Here is a 12000-nt window from a genome sequence, read left to right on the forward strand (position 1 = left end):
ACGCAATTTTTTGGAGATGCGCATAGGGGTAGGGTGTGAGTGCGTGCGCTCATATGGGTGAGTGTGTGCGCGTATGTGTGAGCGTCTTTGATTGTACTGTTTTTCGCAAAAAAAAAAATCAAACATTAGTTAGTACTGGATAGATGTAATTTTCAGCCTGACGAGACCTAGTTTTTTAGCAGGGAACCCACGGTCGTTTCCTAGACCGAACGAGTTCAGCCAAAAGAAAAATACTAGTTTTTGGCTAATTTTCGTCAAAATAGAATACTACACAAAATATGAAAATTTATGATATTGTTTGTCGAGATTTGGTATTATTTCAATAAACCAAATAGTATAACAAACACAATATAACAAATACAACAAATCATAGTGCACCAGCTCTTGCTACACCCTTGCGAATACCTGCCACAACTCCGTTAAACAAATGAGTTCACTGTGGGCTTTGGTAGTCTGGGCGCACTTGGCTCGTATCGGGCTAGCAATTTGTGGCCCGTTTGGTTGCCTAATCCGAGTCGCGTTGTTACACGAACCGGTTCTCAAAACAGTCTCGGGCTAGGCCCTGGAGGAACGCCCAGTTCGGCAGTTCCCAGCGGTGTAGGCAAATCTCCAAGGCGGATGATGCAAAAATGAATCATCGGTGCACGCGCGGAGATGAGGATGGAGATGGCGGGAGCTGCGGTGCGCATCGGCGAAAAATGAAAAGGGGGGCGGGAAGGATTATGTCACCTCCCACCGCGCCCATCGCCTATTTCTACCCCCTTCTCCACTCCCTGACAAGGTATCGGCTTGTCAATGCCTACGGATTATAGACTAGGGTTTTTGTGGAAGTAGAGGGCAAGTAGATCTCGAGGGTTTCAGCCGGAAAAGTACTCGACTGTTAAGAAACTAGGGTTGTGTTGACAATGAAATCGATCCTCTCTTCGTCCCTCGACTTCCCCTTATATAGGAGGCGGAGCCGAGGGTTTCGTATTACACAAGTTTACATATTCCGGGAGACTCTTTGAGTTCGATCCGTAAAGTTACAAATCTATATTCCTTATACAACTCTATCTTTCCATATCATCAGCTAATTGGGCTTCCGAGCTTCATACTCGTCGACTCATGGGCCTTCAGTAAACTCCGGGTACCATCTTCGGCAGGCCCACTGGGGATGCCTATGTCAGTAGCCCCCGAGATTTTGCTTTAATCGGAGAATAAAGGAAAATCTCCATCATTACAATTAACACATGATTTCTTTGAGTTACTAAACATTCATAAAATAATCTTATATTGTGCAGGGATTATGGTATTTGGGGCTGGTTCATCTGACGGATCAGGTACCAGTTAACTGCTCTCGTGGCAATCCCGCAAAAACCTACTTCAAGATCAAGTCCCTGGACATGATCTCGGTATACTGGCGTAGTTCGACATGTGCCGCTTAAGGTCTTACCATATGCCGAACTCCAGTCATATTTTATCGGGTACCTAACGCGCCCGTTAGGATTTTTCTTCGCATCTGTTGATACGGAAAAAAAAAGTAGCAGAGCGCATTCATGTGTGATACCACGCCTCATAGGACGGATCCCGGGGTCTTACCTTCGTAAAGTTTTACGGCATTCAGAGATTTAATCGCGACTGAGACGCTCTGAGAATATTTTGTCGACTGCTTTTTTCGGTTGTTGGAATGGCACATTTATTCGAGTCATATGATGACTTATTATGTTGTCCTCCCGATGGGAGTATATGAAGAGTTATTATCATAACTCGAAATATACTTATCGTACTCCTTCAGTTTCATCGGGTACGCAACAAGCGTTCCCGATGGGAGTAGCCCCCGAGCTACAGCCAAGTGCTTGTGCTTGGTTGTAGGCTCACCTTTTTATCATCTTGTCGCTATATTGTCAATTTTTTACATCTCCCATCTTTATCGGGTGCGCGACCAGCGCTCCCGATGGGAGTAGCCCCCAAGGCTACAGTCGAGTATTTTATACTTGGCCGTAGGCTCACCTTTGCTATCTTTTGAATCAACTCCATATCATACTTCCTTCAAAAAGTAGCCCCCGAGCATTTGAACAAAAACTTGTATTTGGTCAAAGGCTACCGAAATTATTTTGTCTATATCATAAGAACTCCTTTGTCGCCAATATTAGAAGAACTTCAGTCGAAATCTCCCATATGATGACATCAATGCTGACGATAGCCACGATCGTTGTATTGGGAAGGTGTGGGTTCTGTTCTTGCACTGACATGTGGACACCCGACACTGCGTCATTTGACACGTTACGCAAGTGGGGGCACACGTCCTCCGCTTTTTCTAGCACGCGTGCTACGGCGCCTGCCCAGTAACTTTCCAGCAAATATACGATTTTACCCTTGATACACGTGTAAGGCATCGGATTCATTTCCTTTTTATCCAACGGCGTGACGAATCGCTTTCCAAGTATAAATGATCTTCTTCTTCCTCCTTCTTTCCCTTCGCTGCGCCGCTCATCTTTTCCCCTCTTCTGCAAAAAACTCCAGTGCCTTCCCCAAACTCAACGCGCTGCTAGTCATCTACACTCTCCTCCTCTACTCATTTGAATGCCACCGCGCACCAAGCTCGTCCGACACACCGCTCCAGGAACGAACATGGCGACGGAAGAATTTGAGATCTCTGGATGGGAGAGATCCAAGATCTCAAACCAAGACGTGAACATGCTCAAGAAGCTTGGGCTGACGAAGAAGGACGAGGGGCTGCTCTTTCCCGGGGAGGATATCTTCCCTACACCACGCATCGAATAACGGGTAACATTCGTCGACCACCTCATCCGCGGCCAATCCACCCCCATCCACGAGTTCCTCCGTGGATTGCTTTTTGTCTATGGGCTACAGCTACACCAGCTGACTCCCAACTCCATCCTCCGCATCTCTATCTTCATAACCTTGTGTGAGTGCTTTCTCGGGACCCATCCGAACTGGGGCCTGTGGAAACGCATATTTTACATTCGCCGCAACAACTCCCACAACACCAACTACAATGTAGGTGGTGTTGTTATCTGTATCCATCCCGACATCGATTATTTCGACGTCAAATTCCCCGACTCCGTCCAAGGGTGGCGTAGGAGATGGCTATACATCCGCGAGGAGTATCTTGACTCGCAGGATTACAACATCGCGCCCTTTGATGGTGGCGCAAAAATCCTTAGGCGCCGATCATGGGATGTAGAAGCTACCGAAAAAGAGAGGATGGCGACAGATGCGCTGATGAAGCGCATCCATGAGCTCCAGAACACCCGCGGTAAGGAACTGTCGGGTGTTCAAATTACTGCGCACTTCCTTAGGATCAGGGTGCAGCCTCTACATGCTCGCAAAAACCCTCTCTGGCTGTATGCTGACGAGAAAGATGTCGACCGCGTATCCAAAGATCTTTTTGTGAAGGATTTGGAGAAGCTTATCCGACGTTTTTCGTCGCTCAGCAAAAAAGATACAGTTCCAACCTCCTGTCACGTGGAGCCATACAGCGGCACCAACGCCCTCCCCAAAGTAATTAACTTGTCTCTCGAGTTTATATTTTTTCGACTACTATCTTGCTTAACTTGCTTTCTCAAGTTTCTTTTAATTTTCGACTGCTATCTTGCTATCTTACTGTTTTGCTGTCGACCGTTGTCTTACTTAGCTATCCCTTGATGTTGATTTTTCTTCTGCAGAACCACCAAGTCATATCTTCTCTGCCTCCCCTACCTGAAGGTGGGGAGGTCGACGAACGAACCGTCGTTACCGACGATTCTCAAGGCACTTCTCGCCATGAGAGTGAAGTCGCAGGATCTCACAAATCCGCGGCTTCCTTTGATAAAGAGACAGAATCGGAAGCTTCCGAATCAGCGCGCTCTCCTCCTTCCGCTGCTTCTCCAAAGAACAAAAGGAAGAGGGGTGAAGTTGAAGATTCCGGCACCTCCAAACCCAGCAGGTCACCTGCCGAGGAAGCTGCTCCCGAGGAAGAGGGTCTTCTGTCCTTACGAGGATGCCATCATTAGCTCGTAAGCTATCATGCCTTCTTTTTCTTTTTATATATTGCTTGTAAATATTCTCATGTTATCTTTGCGGCCAGTGGCGAAGAAGAAGAAGAACCCGCTGCCAATGTGACTGCTCCAATGAGCACGTCGCAAACTTTAGTTCTTTCGGAAGCTCGTCGTGCAACGGAGGAAACCTCGCCTCCTCCTCAACAAGACTTGGAAATGTCGACTCCTGTCGTCAGCCCCCGAGCCTCCTCACCAAAAAGGGCGAGGATTGAACTTGGCGAGGAACAAAACTTCTTGGCCGGGAGTTTAGGGACTCCTTCCTTGGATGATGTAAGAACCCTTACAGCTATTTTGTATCATTTGTCGAGTTTTTCCCCTCTCAACATTTCTATCTCCTCTCTTTCTTCGGCCTCTGATGAAGCACTTCATCAGTCTCGGTACACAATTTATTGGGTACCGTAATACTGTCGAAGATTTGAAAGGTAAACCTTCCTACAGATGAGATATTTTTACGCTTCATCGAGTAGACTATATTGCAGTTTTAGACTTGACGCTCCTGCCTTGTTTCCTTCTGTTAGAGGCTCTCGCCAAAGCCAACTAACGCGCCGATGATCTCGCCGTCAATCTTGAGCAAAGCGAAAAGGCTCGTGAGAAAGCTGAACAAGACGCTGCCTCTGTTGGAGATCTTCGAAAGAGACTCCATCAAGCTGAAACTGCTTTAAGCGAGAAGACAACCCAACAGATTGCACGTGAAGAGGACATCATAGGCCCCCTAGAATCGCAAAATCGGCGTTTTGTCAGTAAGTTCGTTGATCACTTTGCTCGAGTCTCTTTTAAGATTAGCTCTCCTCATACTTGTTGATAACCCGAACTTTGTTTCAGCAGGAAAAATGGGTCAAGATTTTGTGCTTCAGGAAGCTGAAGAGGATCGTCTTCTCGACGCCCTCTCCCTCCTTGAAATTCATGGGGATCTGACGCGCTGCAGTATTTTTGATGCGCGGACCGCATTTACGCGCTTCTTCCCCTACTTCTTCCCAAAGCAAAATCAACCAGATACCTTCTCTGATCTTGCCAAGCACTTCATTCCTGAGGAGGATCTTGGGTTGACTTTTCGGCAGGAAAACTTGAAGATTGGAGTTGAAGGTACCATAGCCCTGGTTACCGAAAGCCAGCAAAACGTCGACTGGGAGAAAGCTGCTGAGACGAAGGGGAGAAACAAGGAGAAGTGGAAGTGTTTGATTAAGGCCGCCAAGCCGCACTCAAAGAAAATTCTCTCCTTCCTCGGATACAAACCAGCTGCCTCCTCCAGTACTGCCAAGCCGGAGGTCAAGTAGACCAACTTACTCCTCCACTTTTTTCTCTTTTGGTAGATGTCGACATCCTTATGATGTGCGACTGCTTTTGTCGACTTACTAGAAGTCGATGTTTTGTGTTGGACCCCTACTTTTGTAAATATCCCGATTTATCAATGAAAAGTAATGAGCCAATGTGGTAATTGATGTCGACTCTTTTTTTCCCTTCCAGTTGGTGTTTCATAATTATTCTAAGAATACTGGACCATCACCTGCTTCCCCTGCTACGGCCCGCTCCAAACGGATAGCTGACAACATTTTATTAGATGACTCCTCGTGCGTTAATTCTGAACTCCTGGAATTGTCTGAACTTCGGCAGCAACTCCAAGCCATGAAGAAACAGTCCCTCATTGTCATGGACTCATCCCGCAAATCTTTCGAACGAGAAAAATAGCTCTTCAACAGGTTCAGGAAGCCTTAGCCTTAAAAGATTCCGCAGTTGCTGAAGCTTTACAAGCTACTTCCCAAGAAAATTATATGCTTGAACTACTGAATGACGCAAGCCTGGATATGACGGGTAAGTTTCACCTCTTATATTCCTCTATTGCTATCCATAGCCAACTTTTTGCAAAACTTACTATCTCTCCACATGGTTAGGCTCTTTTTTGGATGCTGCTGCCGAAGATCGGCGTGTTGACGCGAGATCCGAGGTTCTCATTCGGCTTGCTCTGCAAAACAATGCCAATTTTTGGGCTACCCCAGATCGAACCCGCCAAATCGTGCGGTTTCAGGACCGTGCTGGTCAGGTCCGTGAATATCTCGACTTCTGCACAAAGACACTGGCCATGGTTTATAATGTCATGTTTCCTCGGAACGCTCAGCGAAAAACTCTCCCTGACTTGATGGATAAGTTCAAAAGTGTGGATCGAATCCATGGTTTTGTGAAGGCCCAGTTACTTGCTGGTGCTAGATTCGCTATGATCATGCTACAAATATGCCACCCGAAGTTGGACATGTCCAACACTGTTGAACTTTGCAATGCCAGATTAAAGAAACGAAGGAGAAACGTCAACAGGATCAACGACGAGGTGACGCCTATAGACGAAAATATGATTGAGGATCTTTTTCGGATGGATGCGGAATACTTCTCCGAAAACCATTATGTTGATTCCATGGGTGCTCCTGCGGGAGGCGAAAGGGTACACATAGATCTTATAGGAGATGAATGAAATTTTTCCTTCTGCCGATTTTTCCTGTAACAAAGGAATATCTTATATATTGCGAGAAGTATGTATATTGCGAGAACTATGTGTATTTATTTTTTCTTCCTTCTCTAGCCCCGAGTATTTTGATAGGCGTATGTACGCTTATTACTCGCGCGGTGTTGTAACGAAGGCAAATAATTTGTGTTCGTATATTGTAAAGATCAAATTTATGTTGTCTATTTTATGAGTTATAAACCTCCAAGCCCGTCGAAGAAAAATATGTATATCACCAATATCTTTACTATATTGTAGCGTCGCGAGCCCGCCTCATTAAAAACCTTTCAGCCCCACTCGATGCCCTGAAAGGAAAAGAGTGCGTCTGAAAACTCGCGAGCTTTTTTTAGTACTATGTATGTTTACATGCATATTTCTATTTTGACTTCTACTCGTAGAAACGCCGAAGTTGCGCCACGTTCCATGGATTTGGCTCTGCGACCCCTATCTTTTTGTTCTTTATTCTGTACGCTCCTCCTGCGATCACCTCTGTGACAATGTATGGTCCTACCCATGGCGAGTCGAACTTTTCATGGCTGTCATGGGTAAGCCGAAGAACTTGGTCGCCAACTTGAAAAGACCTTGGACGCAAACGTCGACTATGGTATTTTTTCAGGTCTTGCTGGTACTTAGTGACTCTTGACAGCACCTCATCTCTAGCATCATCGAGTGCGTCGACATCGTCTTCTAGTGCTTTTCTCGAAGTTTCTTCATCATATTCCGCCACTCTTGGAGAATTGTGTTCTATTTCTATCGGGAGCACTGCCTCGGCTCCATGTACCAAGAAGAACAGGGTTTCCTGTGTTGCTGTAATGGGTGTTGTCTGTATACTCCATAAGACGCTAGGAAACTCTTCTGGCCAAGTGTGTCGAGCTTTCTCCAGAGGTATTATCAATTGTTTCTTGATGCCATTGCAAATGACACCGTTTGCTTTTTCGACTTGACCATTGGTTTGCGGATGCGCAACCGACGCAAAGTGTAGTTTGATGCCTACCTCTGCGCAATATGCTTTGAATTCCTTGGAGGTGAAATTGTTGCCGTTGTCCGTGACAATGCTATGAGGGACGCCAAATCGAAAAACGATACCTTTGACGAAGCTTACCGCCGATGCTGCATCTGGCGAATTTATTGGTTTTGCCTCAATCCACTTGGTAAACTTGTCGACAGTCACGAGCATATATTCGTACCCTCCTGGCCACGCCTTATGTAGTTTTCCACCATATCGAGACCCCATTGAGCGAAAGGCCATGACAAGGGTATTGGCATCAGCTCTGCTGCCGGAGAATTAGGTTTCGCCGCAAATCTTTGGCACGCATCGCAAGTGCGTACTATGTCCTTTGCATCTTCTATTGTCGTTAACCAGTAAAATCCCACTCTAAAAACCTTGGCTGCTATTGCTCGACTGCTTGCGTGGTGTCCGCATACTCCCTCGTGTACATATTTCAGAATAACTCTTCCTTCTTCGGGTGTAACACATCTCTGCAATACTCCAGATATACTTCGCTTATACTGCTCTCCTTTTACCACAGTAAAAGCTTTGGATCGTCGAATAACTCGCCTGGCTTCTACCGGGTCTTCAGGTAGTTCTTTCCTTAGGATATATGCTACGTAAGCCTGCATCCAAGGAATTTGCACTACCATTACCTCATGTGATTCTTCCTCATCTCCCGATGTATTTACTTCTGATCCTGCTGGAGCCCCCGAGTCTTTCTCAGGCTTTTCCTTCTTCTTTGGCTGTTTCTTCGCCTTGGTTGACCTTTCAGTTATTTCTTCCCAAAATACGCCGGGTGGTATTGCTAAACATTGCGACCCGATGTTTGCCAAAACATCGGCTTCATCGTTGTTGAGTCCGCTGATATGATTTATTTCACACCCGTCAAAGAGTTTCTCGAGTTCATTGTATACCTCTTTGTATGCTATCATACTGTCATTGACTGTGTCGCACTGGTTCATCACCTGTTGAGCCACCAGTTGTGAATCACCGAAATTTTTTAATCGAGTTGCTCCGCAGGCCTTTGCCATCTTCATCCCATGTATGAGTGCTTCATACTCCGCCTCGTTATTGGATGCGTTGGGAAACGTCATCCGTAGCACGTATTTCAACTTGTCTCCTTGAGGTGATACCAATATCACGCCTGCTCCAGCTCCTTCTAGCCTTTTGGACCCGTCGAAGTTCATGGTCCAGGTTCTCGATAAATCTGGGGGTCCCGTATTTTGCAGCTCCATCCACTCTGCGACAAAGTCTGGTAAGATCTGCGACTTTATTGCTTTTCTTTTCTCGTACGTGATGTCCCGAGGGGAAAGTTCTATTCCCCAAAGGGATACACGAGCCGTAGCCTCTGGGTTGTTTAATATATTTGATAAAGGCGCCTAATTGACCACTATTATCGGATGCGCCGAAAAATAGTGTCGCAATTTTCTTGCGGCTGTGAACACTCCATATGCTAACTTCTGATACTGCGGGTACCGCTGTTTGGAAGGTGATAAAACTTCACTAATGAAATATACCGGCCTCTGTACTCCATGAAGTTTTCCTTCTTCTTCTCTTTCGACCACAAGTATATATCGTGCTAACCACCTGAGGCGTGGCTGCAATATACAACATGAGAGGTTCCTTTTCTTTAGGCGCCATCAGTATCGGTGGTGTCGAGATTGTGCGCTTGAGGTCCTCAAAGGCTCTGTCTGCTTCTTCGTTCCACTCGAACTTTTCCCCTTGCTTGATCAAGCCATAAAATGGCAACGCCTTTTCTCCCAGCCTGGCGCGAATATTCTCAAAGCCACGACTCGCCCAGTTAGCTGTTGTATTTCCTTTAGCTTGGTTGGCTTCCACATTGTTACGATGGCTTGAATTTTCTCTGGATTAGCCTCGATTTCTCTTGCTGACACCAGAAACCCGAGAAGTTCCCCTGCAGGGACGCCAAAAGAGCACTTCGTCGGGTTCAGTTTGAGGCAGAATTTGTCGAGGTTGTCGAAAGTTTCCTTCAGATCCTCAATCAAGGTTGATCCCTGCTTTGTTGTTATGATGACATCGTCGATATACACTTGAACGTTCTTGCCAATCTGTGTGGCAAGGCACTTCTGCATCATCCGCTGATATGTTGCTCCCGCGTTTTTCAACCCAAAAGGCATCGTTCTATAGCAGAACACGCCATAGGGTGTTATGATAGCTGTTTTGACTTCATCTTCTTCTTTTAGTCGGATCTGGTTATAACCAGAGTATGAGTCCAGGAAGGAAAGACGTTCACAACCTGTCGTGGAGTCGATAATTTGATCGATCCTCGGGAGGGGAAAGTGATCCTTTGGACAGTGTTTGTTGAGACACGTGAAGTCGACGCACATGCGAAGGACCTCTGTGTTTTTCTTCGGGACCAACACTGGGTTACCTACCCATGTGGCTTCTGTGTGTAACTTTTTGATAAATCCTGCTTCTCTGAGTCGATTAATTTCTGACAGCATAGCTTTGCGGTTTCGTTCTGAAAAACGCCGCAAAGGTTGCTTGATTGGTCTAGCCATTGGATCCAAGTTGAGAGGGTGCTCGGCAAGTTCCCTGGGTACTCCTGGCATGTCAGTTGGAAACCAAGCGAAGATTTTCCAGCGCTCACGGAGGAACTCGACGAGCGCGCTTTTCTATGCGAGGTCCATGTTTGTTGCGATGGCTGTTGTCTTCTTAGGATCTGCCGGGTGGATCTGTACTTCCTTTGAGTTTTTGGTGGTATCAAAGGTTGGCTCCTTCAGTGGTCTTCCTCCGTCAGGCAACACATCATAATCAGTTGTTAGCCTTGACGCCATATATTCTGCTTGCATCCCGAAGGTTTCTGACAGCCGATGAAAATACTTGTCGCATTTATCAGCTAACGCAAAACTGCCTTTTACTGTGATTGGGCCCTTGGGTCCAGGGAGTCTCCACAATAGATATGTGTAGTGTGGCACTGCCATAAACCTGGCATAAGCGGGTCGCCCTAACAAAGCATGATACTGTGACGGGAAATCCACGACTTCAAACTCCAGCTTCTCTCTTCTGTAGTTTTCTCGGGTTCCAAACTGAACGTCGAGATTGATCTTTCCCAGTGGGTAACTCGGCTTATCTGGTGTGATACCATGGAAATGCGTATCAGTTGGTATTAGATTTTCCAATGATATGTGCATCTTTCTCAATGTGTCTGCATACATGAGGTTTAAACTGCTGCCTCCATCTATGAACACTCGTGAAACATCGAATCCTGCGATTACTGCTGGTAAGATCAAGGCAGATTTCCCTAGTCGTGGAACTTGCTGCGGGTGGTTCGCTCTGGTCAATCCGATGTCCTGCCCCGACCAATTCAGGTACTCGATTGTTGGTGGAGGCATCTTTTCTGCCATAAAGACTTGTCGCGAAATCACTTTCTGAGCTCTATTGGAGGGCATGCCCTTCTGAATCATCGAGACCGCACCATTGGTATCGATATAAGGACCATTGCTTGGAGGTTCCGCCAATTGCAACTGGTGTCGGTTTTCGTCCGTAATTGCGGGTGGAGGTGGAAGGTGAATCTCACTCCTTGGCCCCTGGGGGTTCCTGTTTACTGCATGCGTGTTGGTATGCCCTGCGTATCTGTGCAGTGCTAGGAAAGTTCAACACTCCTTCTGCAAGTGCCCCGACTGCCTTTTCCCATTATTGTCGAGGAAAAAATGCATTTGGCATGGTCCGTTTAGGAGATCCTTGGGTGATACATATGGCCTCTGGAACCTAGGCCCATTATTTTGCCTGCTTGGACGGGGAGCGTCCCGTTGATCGCTCCGCTTCTCGTTGCTTCTCTGGTAATCGTCTCGATTATTATTTCCACCAGTCGCTCGGAAGCCAGCCGATACTTGGCCAGGACCGTCGTAATCGGAAAATTTTCGAGAGAATCGTCGTCTATTTTGATTATTTCGGCTGCGCTCGTCCTCAGGCGACCTATATTGCTTGTTGTGAACAACATCTTCTCCATCTGCCCAGCGATTCGCTATTTCCATAAGTGCTGCTATTGTCTTCGGATTGGTCCTTCCTAAATCCTCGACTAAGTCCATTCTTCAGATTCCAGCAACAAACGTATTTATTGCTCTTTCGTCAAATATGTTTTCTGCCGAGTTTTTGATGATGTTCCACCTCTAGATATACGTGATCATTGGTTCATCATACTTTTGTCTGCAGGCCCTCAGTTGCTCTAATGACGCGGGTTTCTTACATGTGGATAGGAAATTCTTCACAAATATGTCCTCGAAAGTTTCCCAGCTGTCGATGGATCCAGGTGGTAGCTTTTTTATCCATGACCGTGCCGCTCCACTCAAGTGCACCTGTATGATCTGCATGGCCGTTGCTTTAGTTCCACCCGTCAATTTCACCGTCTCCAGGTAATTGATACGTCTCCGACGTATCGATAATTTCTTATGTTCCATGCCACATTATTGATGATATCTACATGTTTTATACACATTATATGTCGTATTTATGCA

This window comes from Lolium perenne, chromosome 2, assembly GCF_019359855.2.
Source record: "Lolium perenne isolate Kyuss_39 chromosome 2, Kyuss_2.0, whole genome shotgun sequence".
NCBI classification, from domain to species: domain Eukaryota; kingdom Viridiplantae; phylum Streptophyta; class Magnoliopsida; order Poales; family Poaceae; genus Lolium; species Lolium perenne.